This window comes from Festucalex cinctus, chromosome 1, assembly GCF_051991245.1.
Source record: "Festucalex cinctus isolate MCC-2025b chromosome 1, RoL_Fcin_1.0, whole genome shotgun sequence".
Lineage (NCBI taxonomy): Eukaryota > Metazoa > Chordata > Actinopteri > Syngnathiformes > Syngnathidae > Festucalex > Festucalex cinctus.
The window spans coordinates 54,321,312-54,341,429 of NC_135411.1; the positions used below are offsets into that span (position 1 = coordinate 54,321,312).

Consider the following 20,118-nt stretch of genomic DNA (forward strand, 5'->3'; position numbering starts at 1 on the left):
GCCTTGCCAAACAAAGATGTCTTCTTTTCGGTTGTAACATTTGTTGTGGGGGGAGAAAACATTAAAAATAAGTCTTAGATAAATAGGGATAAGTTGCTTATTAGTATAGTTGGATCTGGCGCATCGCAAGGAGAATGCACCAGCTGAAAAAAGCTTGTCTAACACAATCCTCTCTCAAGGTTTTTATTCAGCACAAAATCACTTCTTATAGCTGAGCATTACATCATCTTCTGCGGAGGACAGAAAATCAAGCCGTTCTAAAGCAAAGTCATCTCTTTAAAAAGTTGTTTTCCACCACAGAATCAGACAATTTTCTGGATTCTGCAAATATATGTGTTCAGTATGATGCATCTTCTGCCAGCCTGGCCTTGCACGCTTTCTCACCAGCGCATTTTCATCATTTGCACTCTGCATTATTCACACTATTTATCCTCTCGGTTGCAATTTGCTGAAGTAATAACTGCTGTTCCCTCACGGGAATGATTAAACTTTCACGCAACAAAAAAATTCAATTATTGAAACAAATACTGGCTTACAACAACCATGTAGCCAAGTCAGGCAACCCAAAAATATTAGAAATGTAGAGCGGGAGATCAAGTGTGCGCAGATTAAATGTGAAGGATGACGAGACGACTCTACGGCTTAACCGCCGCACGTCTGTCCTCGTCGGATTTGTTGCATAATTTCAACGTCGTTCATGGGGGGGGAAAGAAGTTGGTGGCGGTGGGTGAAGACAACCATGAGGATATATGGAGATTTTGGCAGCAGAAGCAAATTCAGAGAAGTCAGACTTCAATAAAAAGTAGGGGAAAACACACGTTAAATATTTGGTGCTAGGTGGAGGAGAGATTGAGAACCTACTGAATGGGGGGAGTGGTATTTTTAATTTAGTGTATTTCGCTCTAATATTTTGTGCTAATACTTTTCATGTATTATTCCTTGTATCATTTTCTATTTGTGTCTAATACTTTGTTTTTTAATGCAACACAATTGTTATTTAATGAGCATGTGCATGTTTTTACTAGTGCCACTCGGATTAGCAAATACCGGTTGCATTTCTTTTAGCAGTGCTGTCATAAAACACTGACAATTGTGTGTGTGGGTTACAGGAAGTTTAGAATTCTTTAGGAGTGTGTGCGTGTGCTTGCGAGCACGGCAATGGCTCGTCAAAAAGTATGTGTATCAAGTATTTTTCTTGTGTGTGCGCGCACCATTGGCTCCAACTCCCATAATTACTGTGAAAAACAAAAAACACACATATGCTGATGCTTGTTGTGGCTGCCAGATTGTTTCTCTTTTAGTTGTTGTTGTGAGAAAGTTGTACTTCTCTTCTCAGGCCAGACATAGCAGCAGGAAAAGAAAAAAAAGAAAAAGAAAAAAAAACCTCGCACAGAGATTGGCTCTAGTTTGAGGCCAATTAGTCAATTGTTTTAAGAAAAAAGTATATGTATAATAATATTTTGCAAATTGAGGCATTTACTAAAAAGAAAAATGGTGTTACCTGCAGTTATCTTTTAATGTCAGTTTAACACAAATTCAATTTGAGTGTCATGTTATCAATTGTTAAAGTTACTTATTACAGTTTATTTGTGTATTCATTTATTTTTCCAATTGAGCCATTGAGAACTACATTGGGATAACTCAACTTTTGCCATTTAGCAAGAGTGACTAAGCATCATGCTCGTAATAACATTTGCAGAGTTTATATTTTGGTCATTTACATGGCAATGAGTAATTGTGAATAGCTTTTTATTTTTGGTCTTTACAGAAATTGCGTATTTTATTCAGATTTTGGCATCTTGCCAAAAAAATTGTTTAATACAATCCATTTATTAATATTTTTTGCCATTAAATATTAATTTAACGTTTAAAAAATTAATGCAATATCTTTGTAAGTGCAAATAGCCTTCAAGTCTATCATTTCATAAAATCTGATTAAAACATTAACAGGTCTGGACTAGTCATCTGAGATAGTGTAATGATTCATCCATCCTTTTTCTTGACCGCTTATTCCTCTCAGGGATCGCGGGGGGTGCTGGAGCCCATCTCAGCTGGCTTTGGGCAGTAGACGGGGAACACCCTAAAGTGGTTGTCAGCCAATTGCAGGGCACACGAGGACAAACAACCATTCACACTCAAAAGCACACCTAGGGACAATTCAGAGCACCTAATTAACCTGCCATGCATGTCTTTGGAATGTGGGAGGAGACCAGAGTACCCGGAGAAGACCCACGCGTGCACAGGGAGAACATGCAAACTCCACCCAGGAAGGCCGGAGCCTGGACTCGAACCTGAGTCCTCAGTACTGGGAGGCGGACTTGCTCACCACTAGTCCACCGTGCCGCCCTGTAATGATTCAGTGGATCTCAAATACACAAAGTTCAGTAGAGTATAAAAATACAAAATCTAAGACCACAGGCAAAAGTCCAACAAAAAGAGTTTGCAATGGCAAGAGAAAAATTGAATAACAAAAAGGCACACAACAATACGCGAAACACTCTTGAGCCAGTCCAAAACAGAAACAAGGGAAAGTATAACAAAAAATAAAAAATAAATAAATCTTCAAGAACTTAAAAAAACAAGACGGTAAGGCAGGGGTGTCAAACATAAGGCCCGCGGGCCGGATCAGGCCCACAAAGGGGTTTAATCCGGCCCACGAGATGATTTTGTAAAGATAAAAAAAACAAAACAAAAAAAACAAATGTAATGTCGGACAAATTAATCAGCCGGCCACAATCAAAATTTATAAATATATATAATTTGTAATTTCACAAGCAGTCCTCAGATGAGCAATGCAACTTGTACACAACTGAAAGTTATGGTTTGTTTCATTATTGTTATTTTTTTGTAATCATACACTGACATAAACGTGTTAAATACGACACAAATTCAATTACTGGTAACACAAATAGCTATGACAAGGATTAGCGTCCTTATAACGTCATTAACTGCGCCACGCAATGCATTCTGGGAACAACATATATGCCAAACGGGTCGATTTAATACATCCGGAACGTATACCGGCAAAGTGTTGCCGCGTTCTATTTGCATTTGTGTTATTTTTCGGAACATGATTACAGTTGAGCTCCGTAATTTAGGGCTGGTCCAAAAGTCTGCATATAAATGACGGTAATTGTTATATACCGTATATAGTATATATTGTTATAAAACTTACATACCGTTTTTTACCGATGCGGCCCACTTGGTAATATATTTTCCGTCATGCGGCCCCTGAGCCAACATGAGTTTGACACCCCTGCGGTAAGGCAAGATCAAGGTTGCAAATAATGTTTAGGAGTCACAGCTATCTTGGGCTGAGGCATGAACAAGCGAATAGTCCGACAAATGAAAGGAGCAGAAGCTCCCTCTTAAATACACAAGACATAATTGCCGATGAGCAGCAGCTGTGCAGTCTCAGGGGCGCCACCGCAGGTCAGGCTCAAACTGGAATTACAACAATAAGACAAAAGCAAGCACATCCTGCAGGCATGGAACATGACAGATAGAGGGCAAGTGCCAGGTGGACCGGTGTCTTTTGGGGCCGATGCTGTGCTATTTAGATTTTGTTTTCCAACATTTTTTCTCCAAGAGACTGGGCACAGAAATTGAACCAATCAACGTCAGTGGAAAAGCTACATGATAGCCAGGGGTGGTCAGGAGTCATGCCTAAATATAAATATCATATGAATCTATCTTCAGGATAGAACATTTGATACTTACAGTCAATTATGTCCAATTTTTTTCACCCCATAGCAAGCAAATAACATGGCTGTGAAGGGGTGACGTTTTATTTATCACACTATTCACAGTCATCTTTCATGAAGTAAAATGCGCACCTCCAGAACCTTAATCAACACATAGGAAACTTTGTCAGCTCTGATTGGCTGTTAACCGGTCAATGCATGACATAGAAGTACATAAAGGTCCTAAGGGCTTTTTGTTTTCATGGCTCACTCGGTGTTGCCGTTTCAGTTCGCAACCGTATTCAGAAGGGTTCGGCCGTAACCCTGCGGTTGAGTGGCCTCCCGGGAGGTCAGCATGGCTGATGAACCCCAGAGACGCTGTGCACCTCCCGGGAGGGTTCGGCCTCAGCTGGCGTTCAGCTAAGCGTCCCGTAGGAAGCAAGCCCTTTGAGCATATCCCGCCATATGCCAGAACACTGACGCGCTTGCCATCCACAGGGAAAAAAAACGAAGCTCTGGTACGCACCTGAGCCGCCATATCTCACGCTCTGATGCTCCGATGTTAATGTGCAGCTTTGAGCAAAAGGCTGCCATGGAAATCACATCTCACTTTGCTCTGAGTAGGATGAAGAGGAGCTGGTTCGGGTCCGCCTTTCACAAGGGTTAAAGTTCTCAGTTGTTGAGACGGATTTCTGTCATTATTCAGAAAAATTAAGCTCGTGTCTCACTGAGCAAAGTAGCAATTGTTGCTTTTTCGGCAGGCTTCCTTCTGTGTTGCAAAGCCACTTGCCACCCTCTCTCAAACCATCTATGCTCTCAAATCGTTTTTCTTGCCACAGAGAAATTTTGAATGTTCAAAATTTGGTTTGAAAGAAACATGCACCGACTGCGCTCCTTGACAGACGAAAATGTCGTTTGTGCAGAGTTGCATGCACGCCCTTGCATGGTTGTTGTCGGCACAATAAAACTGTCCTAACAGCTGGAATATGTGTGCACTTTTATTTTGTAGGTGCTGTGGAAAGTGTTCATCTTTATGACACGTGGAAGGGCAGAGCAGCTGCTATTTGCCGGTTTACTTTACTGTACAACTACCATGGGTCAATCTCATCTGAAAGGTGCCGCGTTGGTAAACATCAACAGGCATGAAAATCACGCACCTTTAGGCGAATACGCCGTTTAGAAACCAAAATAAGTGACCTACGACGTGAAGACCAATGTGTGTGATGGTGGGGAGTGCTACGTACATAGCTAACAGCCACTGCACCCTCAAATGTAAGTCAAGTGTCACGACTGATGACTTATGACACGATATCAGGGTGTTCAGTACCTTGCTCAAGAATACTTTGACATAGTCAGACTGGCTTGGGATTGAACCCACACTCTCAGGGTTGCAAGTTCACCACACTACCACTGAGCCACGCCGCCACAGCAACACTTGCCAGGGGCCTCATTTGTAAAGCTTGCGTACGATCAAAATGAGGCCAAAACTACGTACGAACATTTCTGCGCCAAAGGTGGTATTTACAGAAAACAAACTGAACGTGAAACTTTACGCACCGCCACATCAAGTCTGGACCTACCGTACACAATCCGAGCATTCTGGAGACATGGGAAAACAGCGACACAATCAGCTTTGTGTATTTCTATTCCTTAAATGCCATATATGCTGGATGTTGCGTCACATTATAACGTTTTGCAGACTTGCCCCGACGTCACAAGCACGCAGCGGGGCGGAGAGCTGCGCGCAAATAAACATCTTAAACGCCTGTCTTCTCCCATTGACCACCTATCTTGAAAAAGCCTCATGCAACAAATCACATTAGTAACAACTAATGTGGACACATACTGCACCTATTACATCATCGCGCCGAGCAACAATATGCGTCTATTGTAACTTCACCCAACCGCCGCGCAGTAAACCACTAAAGGCTAAATAAAACTACATTAACTAAATTTAAAAAAAAAAAAAAAGCTAGAAAGGTACAGTCTTGGTGCATCTTTTCTGCGTAGATAGGGTTTTGTCATGCAATTACAAAAAAGAAATGCGCGCGTCAGTCATAAACGTTCACAATGCAATCCACGCAGCCATGATTCTGGATGAAGATCCATAAGCAACACGTTGAGAATATCAACAACAACTAGAGCTGCGAGCAGCTATAAAGGGCCCTCGCAACCCGGGCCACGTTGGGGTATTTGCACGTCGGGGTACTGGCATGTTGGGGTACTGTCAAATAGGAAACCATCTAAATTGTAAACGTTTTTGCCATGCTTTGTGTTTGTAAAGTTTCATGGAAAGGCCAAAAATGATGCACAATTAACAAAATAAAATCAAAATGGATTGGCACATGGCTATATAGAATACTTTTTGAATATATTCGGCATGCCTGCCAATATTCACACATCTAGCTGAATCATATAAACGGAAAGACTTCATAAAAATGTCTAAAGGGCGCTATTGAGCCATTTATTACAATTGCACAACAAATATCTAAATAAAATATTCATGTTCCAGACATGTCTGGTGTGTGTGCAAAGTTTTGTGAGTTTTCGCCCATATTTAGACTCTCAAAGAAGCATTTTTCTTCACAAACAATGCATGGCTAGAGCAAAGGCGTGTGACAAAATAAAAAAATTCAATAACTTTTCATCTTAAATATCTTAAGATGAAACACGCCAAAGAATGAAGACGATCTGATAAGTTCTGTTGAAAATATGACCCCTAGAAAAGGCCCCAAAAAATGGCTACAAATACCAAAGTAAATCCAAATGGCAGACTTCCTGTTTGATTCAGCATATGGCTTTAGAAACCTTTTTGTAAGTCTTAGGCTGATAGGTATCCCAATTTTTACAAATCTAGCTGAATCACAAAACACAAAACATTTGCAAAAGCTTCATAAAAATGTCTAGAGGGCGCTATTGAACCATTTATTGCAAATTGAATAAGAAATCTCTAAAATATTCATGCTGATGACAAGCCTGATGTGTGTGTAAAGTTTCATGAGTTTTTGCACATGTTTAGACCAAAAAAAAACCCATTATTTTACATGGCAAACAATGCATCACCATGACAATGGCGTGCGACAAAATAAATAACTTTGATAACTTTGCATCTTAAACATCTTAAGATGAAGCACACCAAGTTTAAAGACAGTCGGATAAATTTTGTAGGAGGAGTCCGTTAAAATATGACCCCGAAAAAAGGCCACAAAAAATGGCTACAAATCCCAACGTAAATCAAAATGGCGGACTTCCTGTTTGGTTTAGCAGATGGTTCCAAGAGACTTTTTTGTACATCGTGGGCTCTTATGTATGCCTCTAAATTATCATAGCGCTAGGTGAAACGTACAACCGGGAATGCTTCGTTAAAGATTTTTTTAGCTCAAAATGTGATGCCCGGCCCCTACGGGACTTCCTGTTGGGTTTAGCACATGGCACCAAGAGACTTTTTTGTACATCGTGGGCTGTTACATGTGTCTCCAAATTTCCGTAGCTCTAGGCTGCTTCGTACAACTGGGAATGCTTCATTAAGAAGGAATTTTTTCCTTTGCAAACTGTGCATGCTACGGCAACAGCGTGCGACGAAATAAAAAGCTTTCAATAACTTTTCATCTTCAACGTCTTAAGATGAATCACACAAAGTTTGGAGATGATCGGATAAACTCTGTAGGAGGAGTTCGTTAAAATAAGACCCCTATGAAATGGCCCAAAAAATGGCAACACGTTCCAAAGTAAATCAAAATGGCGGACTTCCTGTTCGGTTTAGCATATGGTTCAAAAAGAGTTTTTTGTACCTTGAGGGCTGTTACATATGTCTTAAAATTTTGGTAACTCTAGGTGAAATGTACAGCCGGGAATGCTTCATTAAGTAAGAATTTTGAAACACAAAATTTGATGCCTCGCCTCTGGCGGACTTCCTGTTAGGTTTAGCATATGGCACCAACAGGCTTTTTTGTAGATCATAGTCTGTTACATATGTGTACCAATTTTCGTAGCTCTAGATTAAACGTACCACCGGCAATGCTTCGTTAAGTAAGAATTTTGAAACTGTAAATTTGATGCCCCGCCACCGTCATATAGTATGTCAAAAACTTTAGATTTTTTACCATGATGTTGTCCCAGGTGTTGAGATGGTACAGCCCAAGTTTGAAGTCAATCGGGTTAACCGTGTAGGAGAAGCGGGCAAAAGTATGACCCCTGTAAATGTGCAAAAATTGGCCAAAATTGGACATTCAAATACTCATACCTCACTTCCTGTCTATTTTAGGGTACACATATCAAAGAGGTTTTTGTTCATCTGGATGTGCTACAGGTGCCACACAATTTTCGTAGCCATAGGACAATCGTAGCGGGACAGGGATCCGTTAAACCTATGTAGGTGGCGCTACAGAGCCATTTTTCTGTTATCATGTATGGCGACTTTAAAATATCAAATTTTTCGCCAGACCCGATCTGCGTGTAAAGTTTGGTGAGTTTTCGTTCATGTTTAGTGCCTCAAAAATGTGGTTGTTTGCGGAAAAGAATAATAACAAAGAACTAGAGCTGCGAGCAGCTATAAAGGGCCCTCGCAACCCGGGCCACGTTGGGGTATATGCAAGTCGGGGGACTTGCACGTTGGGGTACTGTTAAATAGACAAGGACCATGGAAAATAGAAATGCATTTGCCGTGCCTTGTGTGTAAAAAGGTGCAGTAAAAGGCCAAAAATGATGCACAATTCCCAAAATAAATTCAAAAGTGTGGACTTTCTGATGTGTGTGCAAAGTTTCATGAAAAGTCGCTCGTTTGATATTCAAAACCAGCATCTGTTTATTTGAAAACATTGCATGGCACAGAGATGGTGTGTGATCAAATAAAAAGCTTTTTGATGACTCTTAATGTGGTGTCGCTGTGCAACACATATGTATTCATGACATAGTGAAGTATTGTGACAGTTTTGTAGGGTCCAGCAAACAGTAAATGTGTGACAGTTATTCAAGAAAAAATGTAGCTTTGAAGCAGGCTAACCAATGACATCATCTAAAGGGGAAAAAAGCACATGAGCAAGCATAGGTATAAGTAGAGGAGAAAAAGAGATGAAAGAAGTGCGAGAGATGGAACAGGAGAGGAATGCAGCTGTTTATGTATAGCTGTTGTAACAGGACAGATTAAATAACACTTTAACCTGGGGTTAACAGCGCCCTAGGACAGATAAACTCTTTAGTGTAAAAGTTTTCTGGGACAGATGAATCCTTTGGGGTCAAAGAGTTTGGGTTAGCACATAGTCTGTCTTAGGATAATGTAACCTCCATGGATGAATTAGTCCTAGGACGCTTTGACCTGCGGGCTAAAACTTCAGGGGGGTTAACCTGTCCTGTTATATTGTGATCATCGTCTTCGTGCATGTCCTCAGTGGCTTCTTCTGTCTGTGTGGCAGCATTTGATACATCTGTAGAACAAAAAAGAATGAAGAATCATGTTAGATCTGTGAAGTTTGGTTGTCTTAGGTGTAGTTTACAGAACAGTCGTGTGCATATTTTTAGCATGGTAGTGTCTTAATACAAATGCATATTATGTAATGCACTGTATATGGATATTACAGACGTAATATTTGACGGTGATCTTATATTCATAGTTTTTGCCCGTTAATAAATAATATAGCTAGTAAGTAATAAGACACGCAAAAATGGTATAGTTGAATCCTCTGGGTCAAAAAGCAATGTTTTAGGATTGTGTGATGAAATGATGAATAAAAGTAAGGATACGACAGGTACATAAATGGTTATGTAAGTGTAAAATTTGGCATGGTGTGTCCAGATACATGCAGGATAAGTATAAAATATTATGGTGTGTGATTGATTTTTTCTTAGTAAAAATTAGTATTGTAAAGGTCAAGTCACAGTATGTCCAAATTTTTTTTTTTAAAAAATCTATGGTATAGAAACATCATAATCAGGGGCAAAGACATAAACATAATAATAGTAATTAATAATGATAGAATTTAAATACAATCTTTTCCATGAATATGTCAGTTATTTTGAGAAGATACAGAAAAAAAAGAACTTTGAAGTGTCTATCAGTGGATGAAAGAGGGCAAGATCACAGCATAGCTACATGATATCAGTCACATTTGAAAGTAATCAAGTGTAGTATGTATTCACATTATATACATTGAGAAATTGCGGCTCAATAATCAGTCAGTGTTTTAGTTAACAGTCCAATGTTACCTTCAAGATATTCCTAACAGAAAAAAAGGAATGTGCATTAACAAAAAAATGTAAAAATGTCCATTGTCAAACATGTCATTCATTATACACAATGTGTAGGATGGGGATGCTTGCTGTGTTAGTGTTTGTGTGTCTTCCATGTCATATAGCTTACCATCACGGACAAATGCATCACATGCATCCTTTATATCCAATGCAGTCTGGAGTTCTTTCACAAGCTTGGTTTTGAAGTCTATCTGTTTTTCAAGTGCTCGATTGACTCGAGTCACATGGACGAGTTGGTTCATTTGGGAATGAAGATCAAGGCTGCGCTGGTATAAGTCGTTGCGACTGAGAGCATGATCAATGCATGCATACTGTAATGACAAAGCATTCAATGAAAATCAGTCATGTTAGATTCCATGATTCTAAATAGCAGAGGTAACGTGTTGGTGCAAAACGTTGTGGTCGTGTTGCATGTTACTCAATGGCTGTGTGTGTCAAAACGAGTTTATTTGAAAGAATATACAAATATATACACACGGACATATATATTTATACAGTATAACAGTGCCGCATGTATTGGTTTTAAGGAAAGAGTTGAAAAGCAGTGTTCAGAAAAAAGCATAAGACGCACAAAGTACCATTTCACTACATGTAATAAGTTGTCAAGTAGACATGTGAATTAAGTGGTTAAGATAGTGGCTACTGTGCAAGTAAGCTTCAATTGTCTCTAAAAGGTTAGCATATGTGTTCTACATGATATCAATGGCTAGACGTGCTCGTGGAGAAACATTACAAACAGAAAAACACACTAAAGGTGCCTTTAACAAACCTGTTAATAAATGAGAACTTAATACATATATGTATGGCATACTGTATATGATTGAGAAAGTTGTCCTGTTTAGTTTATGTATTGTATACTTACGGAAAAAAGTTGGCAATCTTTGCGTATGGAGATGATTAGAGGGTCTTTATCAAAAGAGAATTTGCTTGGTGATTTGTTCATGTTCTGTAGAAAAGCAAAGGAGTAGAAATAAATACAGTATCATACTTCATAAACATACAAGAAATTTGTAGCTGTATTAACCATTGTTGGTATTTGAAGTGATAATTTAGGAATAGAAGTGTAGTGATTGCAGAATTTATAGAGTGCTTACCTTGTATGACTTTGTAGATGGAAATGTCTTTTGTTGAAAGAGCTCTTTGTCTACTATATATGCAAGGACAAGCATAAGTAGGTGTGGTTATGAAGTACTTGACCATTGAAATAAAGCAGTGGTATCAAATGTATGGACCGTGGTTTGGCTCAGGCCTGCAAAGGGGTTTAATGTGGCACAAGAGATAATCTTGTAAGGTACAAAAAATAATAATAATATAATAGGTATGCCTCTGAGTTTTCACAAATCTAGGTCAAGTCAAGTCATCTTTAGTTATTTTGCGCTTGAATCATCCAATCGAAAATGCTCCATAAAAAATGTATAGAGGGTGCGATTTATTGCAAATTGCACAAGAAATCTCTAAAAATTCATGTTAATGACAAGTCTGATGTGTGTGCAAAGTTTCACGAGTTTTCACACATGTATAGATAAAAAAAAAACAAAGCAGCACTTTACTTGGCAACCAATGCATCGCTATAGCAGCAGCGTGCGACAAAATAAAAAACTTTCGATAAATTTGCATCTTAAACATCTTAAGATGAAACACACCAAGTTTGAACACGGTCGGATGAATTTTGTAGGAGGAGTTAAAATATGACCCCTAAAAAAGGCCACAAAAAAAGGCTACAAATCCCATCATAAATCAAAATGGCGGACTTCCTGTTTGGTTTAGCACATGGTTCCAAGAGACTTTTTTGTACATCGTGGGCTCTTATGTATGCCTCTAAATTATCATAGCGCTAGGTGAAACGTACAACCGGGAATGCTTCGTTAAAGAGGAGTTTTTTAGCTCAAAATGTGATGCCCGGCCCCTACGGGACTTCCTGTTGGGTTTAGCACATGGCACCAAGAGACTTTTTTGTACATCGTGGGCTGTTACATTTGTCTCCAAATTTTCGTAGCTCTAGCTGCTTCGTACAACTGGGAATGCTTCATTAAGAAGTAATTTTTTCCTTTGCAAACTGTGCATGCCACGGCAACAGCGTGCGACAAAATAAAAAGCTTTCAATAACTTTTCATCTTCAACATCTTAAGATGAATCACACCAAGTTTGGAGATGATCGGATAAACTCTGTAGGAGGAGTTCGTTAAAATAAGACCCCTATGAAATGGCCCAAAAAATGGCAACACGTTCCAAAGTAAATCAAAATGGCGGACTTCCTGTTCGGTTTAGCATATGGTTCAAAAAGAGTTTTTTGTACCTTGAGAGCTGTTACATATGTCTTCAAATATTGGTAACTCTAGGTGAAATGTACAGCCGGGAATGCTTCATTAAGTTAGAATTTTGAAACACAAAATTTGATGCCTCGCCTCTGGCGGACTTCCTGTTAGGTTTAGCATATGGCACCAACAGGCTTTTTTGTAGATCATAGTCTGTTACATATGTGTACCAATTTTCGTAGCTCTAGATTAAACGTACAACCGGCAATGCTTCGTGAAGTAAGAATTTTTAAACTCTAAATTTGATGCGTCGCCGCCGTCATATAGTATATCAAAAACTTTAGATTTTTTACAATGATGTTGTCCCAGGTGTTGAGATGGTCCATCCCAACTTTGAAGTCAATCAGGTTAACCGTGTAGGAGAAGCGGGCAAAAGTATGACCCCTGTAAATGTGCAAAACTGGGCCAAAATTGGACATTCAGATGATCATACCTCACTTTCTGTCTATTTTAGGGTACACACATCAAAGAGGTTTTTGTTCATCTGGATGTGCTACGGGTGCCACACAATTTTCGTCGCCATAGGACAATCGTAGCGGGACAGGGATCCGTTTAACCTATGTAGGTGGCGCTATGGAGCCATTTTTCTGTTATCATGTATGGCGACTTTAAAATATCAAATTTTTCGCCAGGCCTGATGTGCGTGTAAAGTTTGGTGAGTTTTCGTTCACAGGCTTTTTTGTAGATCATAGTCTGTTACATATGTGTACCAATTTTCGTAGCTCTAGATTAAACGTACCACCGGCAATGCTTCGTTAAGTAAGAATTTTGAAACTGTAAATTTGATGCCCCGCCACCGTCATATAGTATGTCAAAAACTTTAGATTTTTTACCATGATGTTGTCCCAGGTGTTGAGATGGTACAGCCCAAGTTTGAAGTCAATCGGGTTAACCGTGTAGGAGAAGCGGGCAAAAGTATGACCCCTGTAAATGTGCAAAAATTGGCCAAAATTGGACATTCAAATACTCATACCTCACTTCCTGTCTATTTTAGGGTACACATATCAAAGAGGTTTTTGTTCATCTGGATGTGCTACAGGTGCCACACAATTTTCGTAGCCATAGGACAATCGTAGCGGGACAGGGATCCGTTAAACCTATGTAGGTGGCGCTACAGAGCCATTTTTCTGTTATCATGTATGGCGACTTTAAAATATCAAATTTTTCGCCAGACCCGATCTGCGTGTAAAGTTTGGTGAGTTTTCGTTCATGTTTAGTGCCTCAAAAATGTGGTTGTTTGCGGAAAAGAATAATAACAAAGAACTAGAGCTGCGAGCAGCTATAAAGGGCCCTCGCAACCCGGGCCACGTTGGGGTATATGCAAGTCGGGGGACTTGCACGTTGGGGTACTGTTAAATAGACAAGGACCATGGAAAATAGAAATGCATTTGCCGTGCCTTGTGTGTAAAAAGGTGCAGTAAAAGGCCAAAAATGATGCACAATTCCCAAAATAAATTCAAAAGTGTGGACTTTCTGATGTGTGTGCAAAGTTTCATGAAAAGTCGCTCGTTTGATATTCAAAACCAGCATCTGTTTATTTGAAAACATTGCATGGCACAGAGATGGTGTGTGATCAAATAAAAAGCTTTTTGATGACTCTTAATGTGGTGTCGCTGTGCAACACATATGTATTCATGACATAGTGAAGTATTGTGACAGTTTTGTAGGGTCCAGCAAACAGTAAATGTGTGACAGTTATTCAAGAAAAAATGTAGCTTTGAAGCAGGCTAACCAATGACATCATCTAAAGGGGAAAAAAGCACATGAGCAAGCATAGGTATAAGTAGAGGAGAAAAAGAGATGAAAGAAGTGCGAGAGATGGAACAGGAGAGGAATGCAGCTGTTTATGTATAGCTGTTGTAACAGGACAGATTAAATAACACTTTAACCTGGGGTTAACAGCGCCCTAGGACAGATAAACTCTTTAGTGTAAAAGTTTTCTGGGACAGATGAATCCTTTGGGGTCAAAGAGTTTGGGTTAGCACATAGTCTGTCTTAGGATAATGTAACCTCCATGGATGAATTAGTCCTAGGACGCTTTGACCTGCGGGCTAAAACTTCAGGGGGGTTAACCTGTCCTGTTATATTGTGATCATCGTCTTCGTGCATGTCCTCAGTGGCTTCTTCTGTCTGTGTGGCAGCATTTGATACATCTGTAGAACAAAAAAGAATGAAGAATCATGTTAGATCTGTGAAGTTTGGTTGTCTTAGGTGTAGTTTACAGAACAGTCGTGTGCATATTTTTAGCATGGTAGTGTCTTAATACAAATGCATATTATGTAATGCACTGTATATGGATATTACAGACGTAATATTTGACGGTGATCTTATATTCATAGTTTTTGCCCGTTAATAAATAATATAGCTAGTAAGTAATAAGACACGCAAAAATGGTATAGTTGAATCCTCTGGGTCAAAAAGCAATGTTTTAGGATTGTGTGATGAAATGATGAATAAAAGTAAGGATACGACAGGTACATAAATGGTTATGTAAGTGTAAAATTTGGCATGGTGTGTCCAGATACATGCAGGATAAGTATAAAATATTATGGTGTGTGATTGATTTTTTCTTAGTAAAAATTAGTATTGTAAAGGTCAAGTCACAGTATGTCCAAATTTTTTTTTTTTTTAAATCTATGGTATAGAAACATCATAATCAGGGGCAAAGACATAAACATAATAATAGTAATTAATAATGATAGAATTTAAATACAATCTTTTCCATGAATATGTCAGTTATTTTGAGAAGATACAGAAAAAAAAGAACTTTGAAGTGTCTATCAGTGGATGAAAGAGGGCAAGATCACAGCATAGCTACATGATATCAGTCACATTTGAAAGTAATCAAGTGTAGTATGTATTCACATTATATACATTGAGAAATTGCGGCTCAATAATCAGTCAGTGTTTTAGTTAACAGTCCAATGTTACCTTCAAGATATTCCTAACAGAAAAAAAGGAATGTGCATTAACAAAAAAATGTAAAAATGTCCATTGTCAAACATGTCATTCATTATACACAATGTGTAGGATGGGGATGCTTGCTGTGTTAGTGTTTGTGTGTCTTCCATGTCATATAGCTTACCATCACGGACAAATGCATCACATGCATCCTTTATATCCAATGCAGTCTGGAGTTCTTTCACAAGCTTGGTTTTGAAGTCTATCTGTTTTTCAAGTGCTCGATTGACTCGAGTCACATGGACGAGTTGGTTCATTTGGGAATGAAGATCAAGGCTGCGCTGGTATAAGTCGTTGCGACTGAGAGCATGATCAATGCATGCATACTGTAATGACAAAGCATTCAATGAAAATCAGTCATGTTAGATTCCATGATTCTAAATAGCAGAGGTAACGTGTTGGTGCAAAACGTTGTGGTCGTGTTGCATGTTACTCAATGGCTGTGTGTGTCAAAACGAGTTTATTTGAAAGAATATACAAATATATACACACGGACATATATATTTATACAGTATAACAGTGCCGCATGTATTGGTTTTAAGGAAAGAGTTGAAAAGCAGTGTTCAGAAAAAAGCATAAGACGCACAAAGTACCATTTCACTACATGTAATAAGTTGTCAAGTAGACATGTGAATTAAGTGGTTAAGATAGTGGCTACTGTGCAAGTAAGCTTCAATTGTCTCTAAAAGGTTAGCATATGTGTTCTACATGATATCAATGGCTAGACGTGCTCGTGGAGAAACATTACAAACAGAAAAACACACTAAAGGTGCCTTTAACAAACCTGTTAATAAATGAGAACTTAATACATATATGTATGGCATACTGTATATGATTGAGAAAGTTGTCCTGTTTAGTTTATGTATTGTATACTTACGGAAAAAAGTTGGCAATCTTTGCGTATGGAGATGATTAGAGGGTCTTTATCAAAAGAGAATTTGCTTGGTGATTTGTTCATGTTCTGTAGAAAAGCAAAGGAGTAGAAATAAATACAGTATCATACTTCATAAACATACAAGAAATTTGTAGCTGTATTAACCATTGTTGGTATTTGAAGTGATAATTTAGGAATAGAAGTGTAGTGATTGCAGAATTTATAGAGTGCTTACCTTGTATGACTTTGTAGATGGAAATGTCTTTTGTTGAAAGAGCTCTTTGTCTACTATATATGCAAGGACAAGCATAAGTAGGTGTGGTTATGAAGTACTTGACCATTGAAATAAAGCAGTGGTATCAAATGTATGGACCGTGGTTTGGCTCAGGCCTGCAAAGGGGTTTAATGTGGCACAAGAGATAATCTTGTAAGGTACAAAAAATAATAATAATATAATAGGTATGCCTCTGAGTTTTCACAAATCTAGGTCAAGTCAAGTCATCTTTAGTTATTTTGCGCTTGAATCATCCAATCGAAAATGCTCCATAAAAAATGTATAGAGGGTGCGATTTATTGCAAATTGCACAAGAAATCTCTAAAAATTCATGTTAATGACAAGTCTGATGTGTGTGCAAAGTTTCACGAGTTTTCACACATGTATAGATAAAAAAAAAACAAAGCAGCACTTTACTTGGCAACCAATGCATCGCTATAGCAGCAGCGTGCGACAAAATAAAAAACTTTCGATAAATTTGCATCTTAAACATCTTAAGATGAAACACACCAAGTTTGAACACGGTCGGATGAATTTTGTAGGAGGAGTTAAAATATGACCCCTAAAAAAGGCCACAAAAAAAGGCTACAAATCCCATCATAAATCAAAATGGCGGACCTCCTGTTTGGTTTAGCACATGGTTCCAAGAGACTTTTTTGTACATCGTGGGCTCTTATGTATGCCTCTAAATTATCATAGCGCTAGGTGAAACGTACAACCGGGAATGCTTCGTTAAAGAGGAGTTTTTTAGCTCAAAATGTGATGCCCGGCCCCTACGGGACTTCCTGTTGGGTTTAGCACATGGCACCAAGAGACTTTTTTGTACATCGTGGGCTGTTACATTTGTCTCCAAATTTTCGTAGCTCTAGCTGCTTCGTACAACTGGGAATGCTTCATTAAGAAGTAATTTTTTCCTTTGCAAACTGTGCATGCCACGGCAACAGCGTGCGACAAAATAAAAAGCTTTCAATAACTTTTCATCTTCAACATCTTAAGATGAATCACACCAAGTTTGGAGATGATCGGATAAACTCTGTAGGAGGAGTTCGTTAAAATAAGACCCCTATGAAATGGCCCAAAAAATGGCAACACGTTCCAAAGTAAATCAAAATGGCGGACTTCCTGTTCGGTTTAGCATATGGTTCAAAAAGAGTTTTTTGTACCTTGAGAGCTGTTACATATGTCTTCAAATATTGGTAACTCTAGGTGAAATGTACAGCCGGGAATGCTTCATTAAGTTAGAATTTTGAAACACAAAATTTGATGCCTCGCCTCTGGCGGACTTCCTGTTAGGTTTAGCATATGGCACCAACAGGCTTTTTTGTAGATCATAGTCTGTTACATATGTGTACCAATTTTCGTAGCTCTAGATTAAACGTACCACCGGCAATGCTTCGTTAAGTAAGAATTTTGAAACTGTAAATTTGATGCCCCGCCACCGTCATATAGTATGTCAAAAACTTTAGATTTTTTACCATGATGTTGTCCCAGGTGTTGAGATGGTACAGCCCAAGTTTGAAGTCAATCGGGTTAACCGTGTAGGAGAAGCGGGCAAAAGTATGACCCCTGTAAATGTGCAAAAATGGGCCAAAATTGGACATTCAAATACTCATACCTCACTTCCTGTCTATTTTAGGGTACACATATCAAAGAGGTTTTTGTTCATCTGGATGTGCTACAGGTGCCACACAATTTTCGTAGCCATAGGACAATCGTAGCGGGACAGGGATCCGTTAAACCTATGTAGGTGGCGCTACAGAGTCATTTTTCTGTTATCATGTATGGCGACTTTAAAATATCAAATTTTTCGCCAGACCCGATCTGCGTGTAAAGTTTGGTGAGTTTTCATTCATGTTTAGTGCCTCAAAAATGTGGTTGTTTGCGGAAAAGAATAATAACAAAGAAGAAGAAGAAGAAGAACTAGAGCTGCGAGCAGCTATAAAGGGCCCTCGCAACCCGGGCCACGTTGGGGTATTTGCACGTCGGGGTACTGGCATGTTGGGGTACTGTCAAATAGGAAACCATCTAAATTTTAAACGTTTTTGCCATGCTTTGTGTTTGTAAAGTTTCATGGAAAGGCCAAAAATGATGCACAATTAACAAAATAAAATCAAAATGGATTGGCACATGGCTATATAGAATACTTTTTGAATATATTAGGCATGCCTGCCAATATTCACACATCTAGCTGAATCATATAATCGGAAAGACTTCATAAAAATGTCTAGAGGGCGCTATTGAAGCATTTATTGCAAATTTAATAAGAAATCTCTAAAATATTCATGCTTATGACAAGCCTGATGTGTGTGTAAAGTTTCATGAGTTTTTGCACATGTTTAGACCAAAAAAAAAAAAAGCAGCATTTTACTTGGCAAACAATGCATCGCCATGAAACGGCGTGCGACAAAATAAATAACTTTCGATAACTTTGTATCTTAAACATCTTAAGATGAAGCACACCAAGTTTGAAGACAGTCGGATAAATTTTGTAGGAGGAGTTCGTTAAAATATGACCCCTAAAAAAGGCCACAAAAAATGGCTACAAATCCCAACGTAAATCAAAATGGCGGACTTCCTGTTTGGTTTAGCAGATAGTTCCAAGAGACTTTTTTGTACATCGTGGGCTCTTATGTATGCCTCTAAATTATCATAGCGCTAGGTGAAACGTACAACCGGGAATGCTTCGTTAAAGAGGAGTTTTTTACCTCAAAATGTGATGACCGGCCCCTACGGGACTTCCTGTTGGGTTTAGCACATGGCACCAAGAGACTTTTTTGTACATCGTGGGCTGTTAAATTTGTCTCCAAATTTTCGTAGCTCTAGCTGCTTCGTACAACTGGGAATGCTTCATTAAGAGGGAATGTTTTCCTTTGCAAACTGTGCATGCCACGGCAACAGCGTGCGACGAAATAAAAAGCTTTCAATAACTTTTCATCTTCAACATTTTAAGATGAATCAGACCAAGTTTGGAGATGATCGGATAAACTCTGTAGGAGGAGTTCGTTAAAATAAGACCCCTATGAAATGGCCCAAAAAATGGCAACACGTTCCAAAGTAAATCAAAATGGCGGACTTCCTGTTCGGTTTAGCATATGGTTCAAAAAGAGTTTTTTGTACCTTGAGGGCTGTTACATATGTCTTCAAATGTTGGTAACTCTAGGTGAAATGTACAGCCGGGAATGCTTCATTAAATAAGAATTTTGAAACACAAAATTTGATGCCTCGCCTCTGGCGGACTTCCTGTTAGGTTTAGCATATGGCACCAACAGGCTTTTTTGTAGATCATAGTCTGTTACATATGTGTACCAATTTTCATGGCTCTCAATTAAACGTACCACCGGCAATGCTTTGTTAAGTAAGAATTTTGAAACTGTAAATTTGATGCCCCGCCACCGTCATATAGTATGTCAAAAACTTTTGATTTTTTACCATGATGTTGTCCCAGGTGTTGAGATGGTACAGCCCAAGTTTGAAGTCAATCGGGTTAACCGTGTAGGAGAAGCGGGCAAAAGTATGACCCCTGTAAATGTGCAAAAATGGGCCAAAATTGGACATTCAAATACTCATACCTCACTTCCTGTCTATTTTAGGGTACACATATCAAAGAGGTTTTTGTTCATCTGGATGTGCTACAGGTGCCACACAATTTTCGTAGCCATAGGATAATCGTAGCGGGACAGGGATCCGTTAAACCTATGTAGGTGGCGCTACAGAGCCATTTTTCTGTTATCATGTATGGCGACTTTAAAATATCAAATTTTTCGC

General features: G+C 38.9%; 1 protein-coding gene across 1 annotated transcript in view; it reads left to right on the plus strand.

Moving 5' to 3' along the window:
- The first annotated feature begins 719 nt into the window (after positions 1-719).
- tmem98 (transmembrane protein 98) overlaps positions 720-20,118 on the plus strand; it is a 125,239-nt gene continuing 105,840 nt past the window's right edge. Inside the window, exon 1 of the mRNA XM_077494649.1 lies at positions 720-802. The gene's annotated coding sequence lies outside the window, so the exon portion shown is untranslated. The remainder of the gene's footprint in view (positions 803-20,118) is intronic.